Here is a 19592-nt window from a genome sequence, read left to right as displayed (position 1 = left end):
AGGAGCATCCCAGACGCTGAGGCCACTGTAGAGGCAGCCTTGGGAGGACAGATCCAGCCACCAAGGAGCTCAAACCTCCAATAGCCCACACCTGAGACCTAAGGGAGGCCCCATGTGATGTCATGGAGATGGGCCCTGGAGATGGAGGCTAATTGGGAGAAGGGAGGAGGGCAGACAGCCTCAGAGTGTCTATGCTATTATTTTCAGCCGGCTCCTGCTGGGCTAAAGCTTGCAAGCTGCATGCACAGTCTTCTTCTTCTTCTTCTTCTTCTTCTTCTTCTTCTTCTTCTTCTTCTTCTTCTTCTTCTTCTTCTTCCCCACCTGGAGATTCAAGCCACCTGGAGAGGACCAGGCAAACCGGGGGACTTCAGGTCAGACCTGGAGGTCTGGCAAACCTAACAGCTATCAATGACTATATAAAGGCTATATGCTACCTCCAGACAGGGCCGGTCCACTCATGAGGCAAGTTGAGGCAACTGCCTTGGTTAGCAGGATCCACAGGGTCAGCAGATCTGGCCTCCAATGAATGAATGACCTGCTGCTGCTGCCATGATGGCAGTGACAGCTGCTGTGAGTTCCTTGTAGGATGGATCTGCCCTCCCAAGGCTGCCTCTACAATGGCCTCTTGGAGAATAAGAGGCACTGCTGGTCTCCCAACCTGGTTCTCCATGTAGATATTTATTCCCCTCTTGTTTCTAATGTAAACAGCGTGCCAACTTGAATAAAATGTTGAGAGAGGCACTGTCACAGTTCAAGGAGACATTCCCAGCCAGGAAAAAACTCTTGAGGAGAGTGCAGAATTCCAACGGGGAAAGAGAGAGGTCTGGGGGGGGGGTCACTGTCTGTCTGTCTGTCTGTCTGTCTGTCTGTCTGTCTTTCTCTTTCTCTCTCTCCCCATTACTGTATATGATTTCAAGAAATGAATGATAGCATCTGCCACCTGCACTCCACAAAAGTACCAAATGGTATAGATCACATGAAAATAGTTCACATATACATAAAGCTCTAGGGGTTTGGATCTGCACTGCAAGAGGATGGAGGCAATAGCAAAACCCCCACGCACATGCAGACGCAGATTACCTTCACCTGCCACCTGTTCTTGGGTGGATGGAAAACTATCTTTCAGGAAGGAAATTGTGTCACAGAGGCCAGCATCATCTGCACCTCTCTCAGAGCATGCGCCAGAGGTCTCCTTACAGCCTTGGAGAGGCTGTCAAGAATCAAGAGAGGATGGGGTTTCAGCACCTTGAATGGTGGTTCGGAAGAGGAAGCCTGGCCAGGTGTCAGGGCTTGCAAAATGGGCTTCCTGCTCCCTTGCGTTTGGCCCTTTGACGGATCACTGGAAGGAAAGGAAGCAGTTCCTGAGGAATCGTTATCAAAGCAGCACATATGCTGGATGGGAGAGAGGTTGCTTGCCCCCCACTCTGTGCCGCTGCCTCAGAGCTTGCAAATCCCGTGCCCTGCCAAGTGAGCTATGGGGAGCAGATGGCTGTGGCCTGTGCATGGGGTGGCAATGCAGCCCACAGGGGTCTGATGCAAGTTGTTTCCAGGAAGGGGGCAGAGGTGAGAAAAGTGTCAACTGCCAACACTTCCTTTTCTAAACTGCAATTTTAAAAACTCAGAATGTGGTGGTCTCATAGAGAGCATAAGACATAAGAGCAGCTTTGCTGGATCAGGCCAAAGGTCCATTTAGTCCAGTATCCTGGTATTGCAGTGGTGGGCCAGAAGCCTATGGGATGCCTAGAAGCAGGACCTCAAATACCTGGATATCAGCTTATCTTGGTGACTTCTCATCTTTTAAGTTGTTTCCTTCATCCAGATGAAATGGTCTCAGAATAGATCACAACACAGAAATAATTTCAAAGGGAACACAGCAGTGATCCGAAAACAGTAATCAATAAAAGTGTGTTGTTGGGTTCCAAGAGTAATGAGGAAGCAATGGCCCCACAAATGTTGTTGGACTGCAACTCCCATCATCTCAGACCATTGGCCATAATGGCTGGGTCTGATAGGAAATGGTGCCCAACAGCATCTGAAGACACCAAATTGGCTGCTCCCACTTTAAACCTTCAGGTCTGGGCATTTGAATCTTGAACGTGGGGAAGTAGGCCTTCATCTGTCAGAGACAAGGAACTTGTGGCCTTCTAGATGTTGTTGGACTATGACTCTCATCATCCCTGACCATTGGCTATGTTAGCTGTGGCTGATGGGTATTGGGGTCCAACATCATCTAGAGGACCGAAGGTTGAGGAAGGTTGCTTTATGGTATGGGGAGAGGGTTAGCTGTGGTCCTCTGGAAGTTGCTCATCATCCCCAACCGTAGGCCATGCTGGTTGGGGCGGCTGGGAGTGGAAGTTCAACAATATCTTGTTCCTCATCCTAAAAGATAGAAGAGTTGGTGCAAATGACTATTCCTGGGCAGAATATTCAACAAACGACACATCAACCCCCAAAGAAAGGTCTTATCTCTGGTCATCACCAAGAGCCCCAAACCCAGCCCTCTCCTCAGCATCTCCAGACAAGGGTGGGAAAGACTTCTGTCTCAAAAACCTGGAGAGCTGGTCAGTAGAAAATACGGAGCTGGTCAGTTCAATTGCCTGAGTTAAATTTCACTGGAGGCTCTGAGAAAGGAGTAGCCCACAATGTGGTTAGAGACTCCCATTCTCTGAGGGCTAGTTTTACATTAATACAGTAGGCCTGCTTTGAGATTTATCCATAACAAGGCAGGCCTCCTTGATTTGAACAATCAGGTCTCATTTGTTGAGGCAGGAGGGTTGGGGGTTGGATCATCCTCCTTTGATGTAGACCGGAGGTTCTTAAAGTGTGTTTTGTGAGCTACTGGTGGTCTCCCATTCACATGGTTTAGGGGAAGTCTCAGGAACTGCCATGAAGATCTGTACATGGTCCTGCACTTGATTTGTTTTGTTTGATGATGGAGAATGAGTTTGTTTGGACCAGGGCAGAATGATCAAACAGCTTAACAAAACCCTGGTATAGGGCCAATTATTGCCCTACCATGACATTGGGGCGGTCTCCTAATCCCCTCCACAAATATACCAGTCGAAATGGCTATACTCAGCTGCTTACCTTACAGTTCCTGAATTTCATAACACAGTGCTTGATACCAGTCATTGTAGCAACAGATGCTATTTCATTGTTATTCATCAATCACATTTGAAGGACAAGACTGTGCTTAAACATTATATATATTATTTAATTATATATAGATGGGACGCGGGTGGCGCTGTGGTCTAAACCACAGAGCCTAAGGCTTGCTGATCAGAAGGTTGGCAGTTCGAATCCCCACGACAGGGTGAGCTCCCGTTGTTTGGGCCCTGCTCCTGCCAACCTAGCAGTTTGAAAGCACATCAAGTGCAAGTAGATAAATAGGTACCACTCCAGTGGGAAGGTAAACGGCGTTTCCATGCACTGCTCTGGTTCGCCAGAAGTGGCTTAGTCATGCTGCCCACATGACCCAGAAGCTGTCTGTGGACAAACGCCAGCTCCCTAGGCCAGTAAAGCAAGATGAGCGCTGCAACCCCAGAGTCGTCCACAACTGGACCTTAGATATATAGTGATTTGTGAAACATTTTTTAATTACCAAGTGGTCAGTTGAGACCCCAAGAATTATTATTTTTTTCTTAAGGTTTGAGAACCGGTGATGTGTATGGTAGAATTTGGTTAGTCTCTCCTTGATACGGCATGGTAGACTTAACACCTGAATTGGTGAATTAGAAGGTAAAAGTTGGACCTTATACCTCAATTTTGTTCAAGAGCAACGATCTGCATGGACGCTCGCATTTTAATATATTTTTCAGTGAACTGTTCATTATTAGAGTTGGAGTGACACTCATTTTTTATGGTTCTGTACTTTCTTATAGTTGCTTATATTTGTGAACTGCTTTGAGCACATATGAATTTCTGGGAAGTGCAGTATACCAGCAAACTGGTTACCTGTCTGCAATTGCCAGCCCCCTTTTATTCCTTTGGGGCTCAAGCAGAAGAACTTCCTGTTTGGCTTTTGCACTTTGGATGAGTAAAACTGTGGCTTCTGCACTTTCTCAAAATGTGCGAAGCTTCCGCTCCGATCACTTCTGGACACTGCTTTGGTGCAAGACACGGGCAGGAAACCAGGAGGCAACTACGTGCAGATGAGAGTGGAAACAAAAATAGTTCTTTTGAGATGGCTTGTGCCTCCTATCTAAAAATAAAAGTAGGTTATTAGAAGCTGATAAAGACTGAGATAAAGCTGGCACATTCTACAACCAGGGCTGCAAGATATGCAAAGCTAGCATTTGAGTGATGCTTGTGCCGTATCCTGAGTGCTAGAGGTAGGCAGAGCAGAGAGGCAAAGGGGAGAGTCCCCTGACATATTGATTCATATTGCCGAAAACTAATGTGTGGGATGTGGGGAAGTTGTGCCTGCCCAAACATTCCAACTTTGATCTTCAGGGCAATGGCTTACAGCACAATCCCAACCATGTCTCCTCAGAAGTAAGTCCTCTTTAATAGGGAGCTTACTCCCAAGTAGTGGGGTAAGGATAGGGTTGCAAGGCCTCCAGGGCTGAGCTAAAGTCTCAAGGTTTGCCTGGCTCACTTCAGGTGACAGGGAGAGGGGCTGAATCTCCTGGTGAGCTAGACTGCCTTTTATAAAAATACTTTAAAAAATAAATAAATAAATAGGAGGCCGTACATGCAGCTTGCAGCTTTCAAGCTTCAGCCCGGCACAGCCAGCTGCAAATTATTGCATAGATTCTCTGAGGAGTCCTCTCTCCCAATTAACCTCCGTCTCCAGGGCTCAGTAGTGAGCCCTAGGGTGTCACGTAGGAAGTCATCTATTTGTATGTTAAAAGAAGATTTACAAAACCCTTTTTTAAAAAAGGCACCTTAGCTCTGCCCCCCCTGAATTGTTTGGGGGATAGATTTGTGGTGCAATGGGTGACCTCTAGAGCATCACAAGGCAAATAGGCGTGATCCGAGGGATGCAGATCAGGACCACAGGGCAGATCGGAGCAGCAGGAGACAATGATGGAGCAACAGCTACCACAGGAGATACAGAAGCTGGAGGGAAGATCTCGTGATCCAGCAGCTACTTGGAATAATCTGCACAGGCTGTTAAGGGATGCTGATAGGCTGAAGGGGCCACCTCTAAAGACAGTGGTTACGCCTTATATCCCGTGATTGCTCTGGCTTGACTGTTTCCAAACAAAATTGCATGTTTCTTTCAAGGGGCCACAGGACAGAGAGCATTGTGTGCCCTGTGTGTGCTGCGTTGCTCAAGCTGGAAACAGAGCAATTGGGATAGGATTTAATCCCTTTCTTTAAAAATTAACATTCTCCTTATTTATCTGGGTCAAATACCTCAACTACTTGAAAGCTGCCTGATCTCTTTAATTCTCCCTGGAATGTAATACTTCCCCCTTCTTCTCTCTCTTAAAAAAACACACCCCACTATGTATTAGCTATGCTTTTGTTTCTTTTTAAATTGGTTGAACTAAGTCTGATGTTGGTACCCAGTACCTGCAGCTGCCAGGCTCCAAATGCCCGGGCAAGGTTCAGTGGTGGCGATACCTGCCTTGAGCCTTCCCAGCAGAAGTCAAAGGTCTCCACAAGGCTTCAGCTTGCCTGGCCTGCTCTGAATGCCACATTAAACCATGGTTTGAAGAAACCCTAGTGGGTAAACCATGGCTTAGCATGACATCTGAATCCAGCACAGTGCCTTAGCTATGGTTTGCGAAAACAAACCATGGTTTGTTGTTGGTTTACTGGCCTTAACTGCAGCTTAGCAATACATGCAAATGCAGACACCATCTTAACTATGGTTTAAATATGGCTTGTTTCATCACTGTGCCCAAATCAGCAGCTGGGGGGAAATGAAGCCACTATGGTTTAACGTGGCATGCAAACTGGTGCAAACTGGTTTCAAGAGGTGCCTGTTCTTTAAAGCAATAATTGCCCATTGGAAGGAGTGCAATTGACAAGCGCTTCACTTTGGCTGCCTTGTTCCTTAAGAGACCAGCTGCCAGAGAAAGAGAACACTTTTTCCACCACGGTGTGCACGGAGAAAGCACAGGTATGCCCCACAACCAGCTGCCCATTGTTCTAATCTCTGTTAAAATCGAAAGACATTCTCCTCTGAGTGCTCACTCCCCACACAGGTGTGTGTTTGTGGTCTGGAGTAGCAAAGCATGAAGAGGGAGCAGTCAGCTAGATCTAGTCAAGAGGTTCCCTGTTGCCACGGACACCAGCTCTCCTCTTTTGAGAGATCCCCATCCTTCAAAGCTCTGCCATAAGTTTAAAAAGGAGAAAAGTAGTGATGGCAGTCAGTTAAACTATCAATGGTGCTTACAAATTTGTGCTTGATTGTGGCTGATATCCTCAGAAGCTGCAGAAACCAAACATGTAAGCAGCCCTCCAAGCCAGTGTTATGAGTTTGGCCGGGGATGCGAGTCTGGATGATACCTTGGCTCACCTTCCAAACCTGGAATCCGGTAAGTGGGATAGAATCTATAGGAGTTCCTTTGTTACGGCGATGGTTTTGGCTGGCTAGTTAAGCACCACATTTTCCAAATCCAAAGAAGTTGCTCTGTGCCATAGAACAAATACACCCTCCCCTAGTAGTACGAGAGCGGCTGGGGAAACCCAACCCAATGGGTGTGGTATTATTATTATTATTATTATTATTATTATTATTATTATTATTATTATGGCAGTGAGCTGGAAGCGGGATGGAAGCTGGAGACACAGAGACATGTTTGCTCTGTGCTGGACATTGAGGACTCCCCTGGAAACGTAAGGGGAAGTAAGGTCTACAGGGGCATTAATGCTGTGAGCCCCTCCATCCAATGCTCTGGTTGTATATATGTGCAAATAAATCCATATATGCTAAAGTCACCAGAGCCTCCACTGACCTTCATCCCAAGGAAACCAAACTCTGGGTAACATGCTTGGAACCCCCAAAGTCTCTCGCCACTCAGAGATTGGGGCGGCATGTAGCAAAAGAACAGCACCACTGCATTCATACACAGCAAAAAGGCTTCTATCTCATTGAGGTAGTCATGCAGGAATAGGGAGCCTGTTGCCTTCCAGGTGTAGCTGGGCTACAGCTCACATCACTCCTGGCCCTTGGTCCTGATGGCTGGTTCTGATGCCAGCTGGAGTCCAACAACATGGTTTTATTTATTACATTTATATACCCCCTTTATCTTCTAAGGATCTCAAGGTGGTGTGCATGGTTTCCCTCCTCCTCCCCTATTTCATCCTCACAACAACCCTGTGAGGTAGGTTAGACAGGGTTTCCCAAACTTGGGTCTCCAGCTGTTTCTGGACTACAACACCCATCATCCTTGACCACTGGTCCTGCTATATTGAATGCACTCTAAATGTATGGTGTGGATCAAGCTGAAGATGGGCTCCCATCAACAATGCACCCAGATGCTCTTATAGGCATCACAACAACAACGTTAGAAGTGGGGGAGAGCAGGAGACGGAGTGCCTGCAAAACACTGGGAGCTTGATCCCCCCCCAGCACTGACCGCCCTCTAACAATGCCCCTGATCTCTTTGCCTGCAGCCTCTGTGTGAGGTCGCTGCTGCTGCCGCCGCCGCTGGCTTTTGAATCGATGGTTGCTGGTCCCCGAGAGAGGATATCGTAGGAGGAAGGGGACGGCGCATTCTGCTGCGCCTGCTGCCACTCAGTCAGTTACTTTCTTCTGAGTCACCCATGGGCCAGCACCTGTGCGTGACCTCAGGCGAAGATCTGGAAATAGACTAGCTGAGGCTAACAGGCAAACACCTGCAGGGCGCTTGGTATTTTCTCACTCTGCTGACACCAAAACCAATTAAAGAAAAATAGAAAAATAGAGGGCTCCTTTTCCCTCCACTCCCCCTCTCCCTTTACAGCAAAATCCATCTCCTGTCTTTGACCTTATTCACCCAGCTGCATTCTCAGGTACAGTCGGGGAGATTCTGCCCTTCTCCCGAAGCTATCAGGGCACCACACAGAGGACTAGCCTCTTCTCTTCTCTTCTCACAACAGTCCTGTGAGGTAGCACAGCCTGAATGATAGCAAGCTTCATGGTGGAGCAGGGATTTCGACCTCAGCCTCCCCAGTCCGAGTCTAACACACCATTCCCTAACAACTAGTTTTACTAGTAAGGCCATTTTGAAGAAGGATGGCAGGCTGCGTAACCCCCACTTGGTAAGTTCCCTTGACCAGAACTACTGTGTTCCCTACACGCACACACTTTTCCTCTGAGTTGGCTGCTGCATGGACCAATTGGCATAATTCAAGGGCAATATTTGGCCTTGGGCCTGCCATTTGCTAAACCTTACACTATGACACACCGAGTGTCTTATTTTCAGACGTCGGCACTTTTGCTCATTTCTCTCACCTGCTTGGGTAGGTGTGGTACATGCCTTTGGCACAATCAAATGCACCTTCACAACCCGCTTCTAAGAAAAAGGATAAGTAGCAATGTTGCACTACAGCGCTTTTGTGCAACAAATCTTCTCCCCCCCCCCCCAGCAAATTGACTTTTTTGTGGTAAGAAAAATGATGGAGGAAAATGTCGAATAGCTACCACCGGAACGCGACATTGAATAACCTCTGTGCAAATTTTGTGCAAACAAATCAGGATTGGGGCTTAATATGTCATCTGGGAGGGACTATATGCAATGTTATTGCATTATTTGAATGGGGGGGGGTACTTGTATGCTTCTTGCGACATTCTGCATAAAGGCAGGGTAGAAATTAAATGAACAGACAGTTCTTTACCTGTGTTCCAAGCTCTCTCTCTCTTTCTAATTATCTGTTTCTGCACAGCTGGTACTTCATCTACAGCTCTATTTATTATCTTTATATTTTGAAGTTTTGGAACAGGCTTTATCCAAAGTACATTAGGGTGTGGGAAGAATCTTCAAGGTCTGCACTTACACAAAGCACACACATACCCCGCCCCTGCCGCTTTACACACACACACACACACACACACACACACACACGGTCTAGAACTGTACTGGCAAAGAAATCTGAATTCCTTATAGAGAAGGCAATATTTTCATATCTCTATTTATTTACAGTTTTTCTATATTGCTTTTCAGGCAGATTTCACCAAGTGGTTTATGTAAGATTATTGAGTCAGGATTTTTAACAGTAAAATGGAAAAGAAAACTTGCTTCATTAGAAGAGGCTTCTTTTGCTGCTGCTTCTCACTCGCCTGCAGGACAAGATAGTTCTGCAGAAGCCCCTGTACTGACAGCTGAGGGAGGAAGCAGTCCACTGTGGTAGATGAATGATAGCAATCACCTCCCAAGTTTCTTTCCACTCTCCTCTAGGCCAGTGTTTCCCAACCTTTTTTGGGCAAAGGCACACTTGTTTGATGAAAAAAATCTCGAGGCACACCACCATTACAGCCCCGTGACGTCAGCGCGCAGCGTCACGCCGGGAGGGACGCACGAAAGTGTAAGTTTCAATTTTTTTCCCTCCCCTCCTGTGTAAAGGGGAACGCACTCTGCTAAGTAAAGGCACTTGCCACAGCAGCGTCAACGTCACAGCACCCACCGGCACCCAAGAGAGAAGGGGTCTCAGCAGCCCTTTTGCCAGGAAGAGGAGCAAGAACGAGAGGAGGAGGAGGAAGAGGAAGAGAGTCCCCCCCAAAAAAACATTCTCCTTTTGATCTTCCTTATTTGCAATTCCTCATTGCAAAACAGCGGTTGATATACAGCTGATTTTTTTGTTATTACAGTCCCCACCCCCTCACCTAGAAAAACACCACCTGTCAATTATTTATTATTATTATTATTATTATTATTATTATTATTATTATTATTATTATTATTATTATTCCCCGCCACTCTGGGAGGCTGAAGCCCTTTAAGGCTTCCTTCTGTCCACTCTCTGTGAATTACCTGCCCGGAGCGGGTTTCTGGGGGGGGGGGCGCTGCTGCCGGTGTCCTCCCCATCGAGTCTCGCCTTGCCCGGCGCGTGGCGGCCGCCCTTTCCCACACTCTGCCGGCTGCGCTGCCAAGCCCCGTGGCTCGGCCTGTCAGCGTTACTGGGCTCGGCGGGCGGTAATTCCCGAAGAAAGCCGGTGGCGCTTGAAGAGCTGGCAAGCCCCCATTTGCATGTCTGTTTTCCGCAGCCCTTGGAGAGGATTAAGTTCCCTCCTTCCTGCCGGGTAACCTCCAAGCTTTGGGGGGGGGGGGGGAGGAGGCAGCAAAGCGAGGCAGGAAGGAGAGCGCGGCTTGGCTGGGTGAGCTTTGGCAGGGGCAGGGAATGAGAGCCGCGAGGCGGACGCTGCAGACGGAGGCGCTGCCCGCCGAGCTCGCAGGCAGCCACGCAGGCAGACGGCGAGAGCCCCGCGCTGGGCGGCCTCTCCTCGCCGCCGCCCCGCCTCTCGCCGCCCGACTCGCCTGCCTCCCTCCAGGCAACATCTCGCGGCACACCAGGCAACATCTCGCGGCACACTGGTGTGCCGTGGAACAGTGGTTGGGAAACACTGCTCTAGGCAAGATGGTCCTTCAAGCATCCCTGTGGTAGCAGCTGAAGAGTGGCCATTCAATGAAGGACAGTCTACCTCCTTCTGAGATGGTCCATTCCACTATTAACAGCTCTTACAGTCACAAACGTCTTCCTAATGTTCAGTCCAAATCTCCTTTATAATGTGAATCAATTGGTTCAGGTCCTACCCTCTGCAGAAGTAGAAACCAAGCTTGTTCCATCTTACCGTATATGGGACAGCCCTTCAGATATTTGAAGATGCCTATTGTATCACCTCCCAGCCTTCTCTTCTCCAGGATGAACATATCCAAGTCTCTCAACTGTGCTTCATAAGGCTTAGTTTCCAGACCCTTAATCTTGGTTGCCCTCCTCTGCACACGTTCCAGCTTGTCAACATCCTTCTTTAATTGTGGTGCCCAGAATTGGACATAGTATTCCAAATGTGATCTGACTAAGGCAGAATAGAGTGGTACTATTACTTCCCTTGATCTGGACACTACACTTCTGTTGATGCAGCCTAGAATAGCGTTAGCTTTTTTTGCTGCTGCATCACACTGCTCTCATGTTAAACGCTGCTTCACACCCTCCTTGAGTGCTTTTGCCTGGCTGGAATGTGCCCTTGAACTGTGGCAACATCTCTTGATTGGGTGCAGCAGGGAGAAAGAGAGAGAGGTGTGTGGTCATAAGCGCAGAAAGAAAGTCGCCTGCTATACAGAGGGACGAGTCACATCTATCGCTCTGCCTGCTTATCACTCCGGCCCTGCCCACCACTGCCATGTAGCCCCCGGAAGATTTCCCATGAGGGACTGCATCCCTTGGGCTGACAAGAGATTCCTTCTGCCCTGCCCTGCTAAGGCACCTTAACAAACAGCACAAGATCCCCTGAGATGTTCACATGTGAACATAGCCAAGATTTACAGCAGCAACATTCCGTCATGCGCTAAACGGCATTGCCCATTCAGGGGGATATAAATATATGTGCCCATGCTGTGTTGGGACGGCGGGTCAGGAAGATGGCAGAGATGGAGAGAGGGAGCAAAGAGTCATGGGAAAAAAAGAGGGCTGTTTTGCTTTGCGGTTTTCTGGGCTGCTCCAAATGCAGTTGGTTTTGAGGAGTCCAGCTGTCCCTCCGGCGGGTCGTGAGAAAGAAGGCGCAGGCCAGAGTCCCGGTGCAGGAAACAGACTGCTCAGGAGGCAGAGGGGCTGTGGAGCAGGGGGGCGGTGCGCTGGTACCACATCCTTCAAGATGAGCACATGAGATAGCAGGGCTGCAGGAAGCAGCTGTTAGGGTGTCCCAACAACGGACGCTGGGAAAATTGGCCACCAGCTGCTAACATTTGCTTAGCCCTCTCTCCTCCTCCCCACCCACTCCCCAACCTCTCCCTCCTATTCTTTTTTAACCGGGAAGAAAAAAAAATGTGTCTGTGTGCGCAGAAAATAAATAAATAACATTTGTATCTGCTTCTGCATTCCCTGATGGGCCCATCTGTTTATTAGTTGCATGTGAGATATATATATATATATATATATATCATCCCTCTTTTGAGTCCTAGGCCAACAGATCTCGGCCTTGAGATGCAGGCCTGCGCATTAAGATGCTGTGAATCACCTCCCTGGCGCCAGCGATCTGCAGGGCTGAGTGTTTCACATCCTGCCCGTTCTGACACCTTGCTGGCCTTCCCGGATTTAAAAATGGTAACACTCCGTCTCAGGCCAGTCCAGAGTTTGGTTATGACGATTGTCCCACAAGCTGCCTTCAGGCCTTCTTCTTCCCATCCTTTAACCATTGTCAGGCCTAGAAAAGAGGTGCCTAGAAAAGCCAGTTGGGGTGCCCAGCTCTCACGGAGGGCTGGTTGTCTAACTCCAGAAGCCCTTCCATTGGGCGAGCCTCCCGGAATAATGTCTTGAGTGGGCCTTCCTCCAAGGAGGTGGCTGCTTCTTCACACTGAAAGCTGTTCTATACATGGTGCAGAACGAGGTTTCTGGACTATTCCACTTCAGACCGCTGGTGGAGGGGAGCTGGGTTGTCGTATTTCTCTGGATATTCCCCCCCACACCTTGTAAAAAAAATTGCCATGCATGTAGAAAATCAGCACATCAAGGAGATGACCATATGAAGAGCCTGCTGCTGGATCAGGCCATTGGCCCATTGAGTCCAGCATCTTGTTTTCACAGAGGCCAGACAGACGCCAGTTGGAAATCCACAAGCAGAACCCAGGCACCAGAGCAGCCTCCCCTTGTGTTGTTTCCAGCAACTGGTATTCAGAAGCATTGCTGCCTGCAACTGTGGAGGCAGAGCAGGACCATCATGGCTCCTCCATAGGTTAATAATAATAATAATAATAATAATAATAATAATAATAATAATTTATTTATATCCCGTCCATCTGGCTGGGTTTCCCTAGCCACTCTGGGAGGCTCCCAACATCATAATAATAATAATAATAATAATAATAATAATAATAATAATAATAAACAATAAAACATCAAACATTAAAAACTTCCCTAAACAGGGCTGCCTTCAGATGTCTTCTAAACATCAGATAGTTGTTTATTTCTTTGACATCTGATGGAAGGGTGTTCCACAGGGTGGGTGCTGCTACTGAGAAGGCCCTCTGCCTGGTTCCCTGTAACTTCGCTTCTCGCAGTGAAGGAACCGCCAGAAGGCCCTTGAAGCTGGACGTCAGTGTCCGGGCAGAACAATCGGGGTGGAGACATTCCTTCAGGTATACTGGAACGAGGCTGTTTGTCCAGCCCTTTTTTGAAGTCATCCAAGTTGGTGGCCATCTTCGCTGACACTTCATCCCCTTCATCATTTCGATGGCCCTTCTCTGAACTTTTCCAACTCTACAATGTCCTTTTTGAGAGGAGGCAACCAGAACTACACACAGTACAGTCGTACACTGGAAGTCAAACAGAATCTGTTCTGGAAGTCCGTTCGACTTCCAAAACATTCGGAAACCAAAGCATGGCTTCTGATTGGCTACAGGAAGTTCCTGCAGCCAATTGGAAGCTGCGGAAGCCCCGTTGGACGTTCAGCTTCCAAAAATAGTTCACAAACTGGAATAGTCAGCAGCGTTCGGGAGCCAGAATGTTCAAGAACTAAGCTGTTCGAAAACCAAGGTATCTCTGTACAGTGATACATCTGGTTAAGTACTTAATTTGTTCCGGAGGTCCGTTCTTAACCTGAAACTGTTCTTAACCTGAAGCACCACTTTAGCTAATGGGGCCTCCCGCTGCCACTGCGCTGCCGGAGTACGATTTCTGTTCTCATCCTGAAACAAAGTTCTTAACCTGAGGTACTATTTCTGGGTTAGCGGAGTCTGTAACCTGAAGCGTATGGAACCTGAGGTACCACTGTACTCAAGCACAGCTGCAGCATGGATTTTGTATAAAGGCATTAAGATATTGGCAGTTTTATTTTCAGCTCCTTTCCTGCTGCTGCTCTCTCAGTCGACATTTTCATCAAGCTATCTACTAATGTGAAACTTTTCTACCTGATATAAGTTTGCTACATACAAGCACCTCTGAATGGGGGAAATACCTGATTTCTCCCTACCTGCAGTCTGTAGTGGAGCAGTCCTTTCCAGCTGCTTAGGACTCTACCACTTCTCCCCATCTTATTCTGCTGCAAGAGTAGCTCCAGCCTCAGAGCTGCCTCATGCCATGCAAGCCACAGGTGACTGCAAATAATGAAAAGGGGGGGAAGCACCCTATGGCAAGTCCTCCCTCTCCTGAGCATATTTATCATATGACTCAGTGTTATCAAACTGTGAATTTCCCCATCCACCCCTTGCAGTGTCAAGTGTGGGTGGTGTGGGTGGAGCACGTTACAATGAGCTGTCTCTATGTTACAAGGTCTTCTTCTTCTTTGGTGATCACTCGTAGCCAAGTAAGATTGTCTTCCATAAACACCATTTTAACAATGAGTCCGTAAGTGACTGTGGGGGCCAATTCTGGATCCACACGTCCTTCCACAGTGGGGACATTGGTTTCTGGGTGGGAGTTGATCATGGTGTGGATTTGCCAAGCGTGCCTTCCTCTTAGCACGTTTCTCCCTTGCGTCCTGAGTTCGAGTGTCTTCAAAGTCCATGATGGAAAGCTCTTCAATCTGAGCAGGCTGAAAGCCGAGTAAGGTTACTGTAACTTCCATCATAGAACTTCAGTATGCTGATGACAACGTAGTGTGCGCACGCTCAGAGGATGACCTCCAAACCATCCTAAATATCTTCGCAGAAGCTTACGAAAAGCTTGGCCTGTCACTCAACATCCAAAAAACCAAAGTGCTGCACCAACAAATACAAAATAACCCCTCTGCAGCACCACAAATCCAACTCAATGGTGTAACATTGGAAAATGTCAATCGCTTCTCCTACCTAGGCAGTTATCTTTCCACAAGGGTCAAGAATGATGCCGAAATCCAGCATCACCTGAGCTCTGCAAGTGCAGCTTTCTTCCAACTGAAGTGCAGAGTGTTTGAGGAACGGGACATTTGCAGGGAAACCAAAATGCTTGTTTACAGCACTATTGTACTACCAACCTTACTGTTACATGGTAAGTATTCCTAGGTCATACGCATACCATATCTTTAAAGCACTCTAATACCACTTTAACCAGATGTGGGGGAACCTGTGGCCATCCAGATGTTGCCAAACTACAACCCTCACCAGCCCCAGCGAACATGGCCAATGGCAGGAGGGCCAACGCTTTTTCACACCTGACTTTTTAAGTGGAAAGGCGAAACCTGGGAACTGCAGTTTGCTAAAGCTGCTTGGAATTGCAGGTCTGTGAAATCACCACCTTGAACAGCACCTAGGAGGTTTTTTTGGGGGGGGGAGCTATGACTGTGGCATAAGAATGTTTCAAACATTTATATTTATTTGTTTCATAAAATTTATACATCGCTTGTTTAAAAAAGACCCTCCTTTACAAAAGGATAAAACCAGGCAAAATTTACAATACATTACAACACGCAAGAAGTTCAAATACTAAAACAGATTAAAATTACTTCAGGTTTTTAAGCTTCTGGGTAGTCTTGCCTAAACAAGAACATTTTTAGCAGAGGCCAGGAAGAATACAGCGAAGGCGCCTGCTTGATCTCAATAGGCAGGGAGTTCCAAAGTGTAGATAAACGATTGAGTTCTGTGGGCACCTGTGGTAAGCAGGTCACAAGTTATTAAGGGCTTTGTGTACTAATAGCAACACCTTGAACCTGGCCTGGCAGCAGATCAGCAACCAGTGCAGATCTCTGAGCATGGGCGTTATATGCTGGCAGTGCCTTGCTCCTATCAGCAATTGTGCCGCAGCATTCTGCACTAATTGTAACTTCCGGATCAAGCATAAGGGAAGCCACACATAGAGCCAGTGTGGTGTAGTGGTTGAGAGCGGTAGTCTTGTAATCTGGGGAACCGGGTTCGCGTCTCCGCTCCTCCACATGCAGCTGCTGGGTGACCTTGGGCCAGTCACACTTCTTTGAAGTCTCTCAGCCCCACTCACCTCACAGAGTGTTTATTGTGGGGGAGGAAGGGAAAGGAGAATGTTAGCCGCTTTGAGACTCCTTAAAGGGAGTGAAAGGCAGGATATCAAATCCAAACTCTTATTCTTCTTCTTCTTCTTCTACCCAATGCATGAACTACTGTGGCAATAACTTTCTGGTCCTGGAATGGCTGTAGCTGTTGAACCAACCACAATTGGTAAGAAGCACACGTAGCCACTGAGGATGCCTCGACCTGCAGGGTCAGAGATGGATGCAGAAGCACCCCGCAAACTGCAAACCTGCTCCTTCAGGGAGAGCGCAACTCCATCCAGAGTAGGCAACTGGCCATTTTCTCAGACACGGGTGCTACTCACCCACAGTGCCCCTGTCTTGCCAGAATTCAGACTCAGCTCAGCTTGAATCCTCACCCATGTCATCACTAACAGTGACCCAGGGACTGTGTGGCCTCTCCTGATTCAGATGGTATGCAGAAAAACAGCTGAGCATCATCAACATACCAATGGCACCTTGCCCTGAAGCCCCTAATGATTGCTTCCAATGGCTTCATGGTGATATTAAATAGCGCTGGAGATAAGACAGTCCCCTGCAGCACCAAAAAGCACTCTCCTCATGCTACTCTCTGGACTTGGTAGGATTGGAACCACTGTAATACACTGCCCCCAATTCCCATTCCCTGGAGCCGGTCCAGGAAGATACCATGGTCAATGCTATCAAAAGCCGACGAGAGATCAAGAAGGAGGAGCAAGGACACACTCTCTGTCTCCGGCTGTCTGCAGATGTCATCCATCAGGGCGGCCAAGGCCAGCTCAGTTCTGTGCCCAGGCCTGAACCCAGATTGGAAGGGATCTAGATAATTTGTGTCCTCCGAAAATGCTTGCAGCTGCCCCACCATGGGGCCCTCTCCACCACCTTCCCCCAAAAGGGGGCATTGGCAACTGGTCGAAGGTTGTTCCAGTCCAAAGGGGCCAGAGTTGGTTTCTTTGGGAGTGGTTTCTTCAGGTGCTGATGCGACCCTAGATCAAGTGTGGGGAACCTTTGTTCCTGTAGATCAGGTTTTCCCAAACTTGGGTCTCCAGCTGTTGTTGGACTACAACTCCCATCATTCTGAGCTAGCAGGAACAGTGGTCAGGGATGATAGGAATTGCAGTCCAAAAGCACCTGGAGACCCAAGTTTGGAAAACCCTGCTCTAGATGTTACTGAACAACAACTCCCATCATCCCTACCCATTGGCCATTCTTACTGGGGCCCATGGAAGTTGTAGTTTGGCAACATCCAGAGGGACACCTTTGCCTCCACGTTTATTTTAATGCTACCCATGGTTTTTTTGCATGGTAACCAATGCTAAGGCTATGAATTGACGAAGGGCAGGGCAGAAATGGACATAATAAATAGATAAACCACTGTCGACCTGCACGAAGCCTGCAGAGTAAGAACAATTGCATATATGTATAAATAAGAAACTGTCAGCGTTGGCCCATGGAGGTGAGCTAGGAACCAGACGCCATGAGCCTGAACCTGCAGTCAAGACTGAAGGGCAAATTAGGAGTCAGGGGCAAGGGGTAAGGCAAGGGGCAAAGGGCAAAGGCAGCAGAGATGAACAAGGAGCAAGTAAAGTCAGAAGTCAGAACCCAAGGGTCCACTGGGGATGGGCTGTAGCTAAAGAGCAGAGATCTCCTGTGCAAATGCCCAGGAGAGGCCCCTTGTCTGGAAACCCTGGAGAGCTGCTGCCAGTCAGTGCAGGCAATACTGAACTAGGTGGACCAACGCTATAAGACACTATGAGCTCATTCAAACTTCCTCTTTTCCTGTTGGCTTTCTCCCAGGGAAACCCACTCTTTAACACTCAGTTGGAGCAAACAGCCATTTGGGTTTTCTCTGGATAGATGTTTGCTCCAACTTAGCACCAAAGAATGGGTTTTCCCTGGCAAAGGAGATGGGTGAGGGGGAAACTGCTCAGACTCATGCTTTGTAGACATGGGACAAGCGATAGTGTGACTGAGCCCCATGTTCTTAAGAAGTCAGAACCAAAGGACAAGGCAGTGGACCAGAACAAGCATATTGTAGTGAATAGACTAGGATCTCCAGGTTTTTGAGCCACAGTGCTCTGGTTCATTTTGTATTCTGTTTTGACCTTCTGCCTGCTTCCCCCTCTACCTTTTATTCCTAATAAAGTTTCTTAATTTGACTGCTGAGCGTGTGCCAACCTCAGGACTCCAGAATCCCCACGTGTCTAGACGCTTGAAGTTCATGCTACTAAAAGTTTCGGAGCAGAGTTGTAAGAGAACAGCACATTCTTCTGAGTATCGGTAAAGATGTGGGGATTGTGGGCTACGATTCTCAACATGGCTTAACAATCAATCTCCCCTCCAAAGGAACTTTGGAAACTGGGATGGGGAGAGGGGTCTTCTAAGAACTCCCACCACCCTTAACAAAACTACTGCTCTCAGAATTCTTTGGGGAAGCCATGACTGTTTAACATGGTATCACGGTGCTTTAAAAGTATAGTGTGAATGTGATCTGAATACATGACTATCCATTTAAACACAGTGAGATGAAAATTGATTTTCTACATAGAATAAGAGGGTGAGAGATTTTGGAGCATTATAAAAATGCCTCAGTAAGTTACAATTTATTTTTATTTACCATCCAGGGCTTTCTGTTGGACCCTGGATGGGTGTGATACAACTTCACAGGTCCTAGGCTCCAGGAGCCCCCTGTCTCAAATCCTGTATCTCACCAGGGTCATATCTCAGCGGTAGAGCAGAGGACATGCCGGTGACCAGGAGGTCCCAGAATCCTTCCAGGCTGCTGCTATTTTCAGGTAGGATTCAAGCAGAGTCTGGGAAAATCAAGTTGTGCAATTAAAGTCGATTATTTGATGTTCCTGCACAACAAGCTGGCTTCCCCCTCAAAACCAAACTTTTTGCAGGTTATGGGACAACGCACTGGAAAGTGTGGCATTGATGCAGCAGCATCCGACCTCTCTGCAACCAAATCAGAATGGATCCTCATTAAACACCCAAGCATCGTCAATTATCCCTGAGTAATTGGTACTCAGACCCAGGGTCATAGCCATCACCCCCAAACTCAAAGTTGTCCGATTTGCTCCAGACCAGTGCAGTTTGACAACAGTTTTGAAGGGAAGTTATAGATGTTGGCTTTGGCTGCTGGGAGGTTAGGCAGCCTTAAGTCAAAGCAAGCCTTGTCCCACACTTCCCAGCGTGTTTCCCCATCACTTCCCTTACTGCAAAAGGTTTAGGGTAGGTTTGCTGCATAACAGCACAAAACCAACTTCTATTGTGCGATCTGAATTTGTCGGCATGTGATGGAATCGCACGACAACAGCGACGGCCCAGAAGCACCCTTAGAGGGGAGAAATCCTCTGAAAAGTTTGCCCCAACCATTCCCTCTGATGTGATGTCACAAACTGGGCTGGGACGAAGGGCCATGTCCTGTCCCTGGAAGGAGCCAGGGGCTCCTGGGCTGGACCGCCATGCCTGAGAAAGAGCTGGCCCCTTTCCATCGACATTCTATTTTCAGAGTTCCACGGCTAACGGATTTCCCTCCGGCATGCCTGGGCTCTGGGCGGCCTCC

This window comes from Podarcis liolepis, assembly GCF_965112155.1.
Source record: "Podarcis liolepis genome assembly, chromosome: 7".
NCBI classification, from domain to species: Eukaryota; Metazoa; Chordata; class Lepidosauria; order Squamata; family Lacertidae; genus Podarcis; species Podarcis liolepis.
This window is presented reverse-complemented; position numbering follows the sequence as displayed.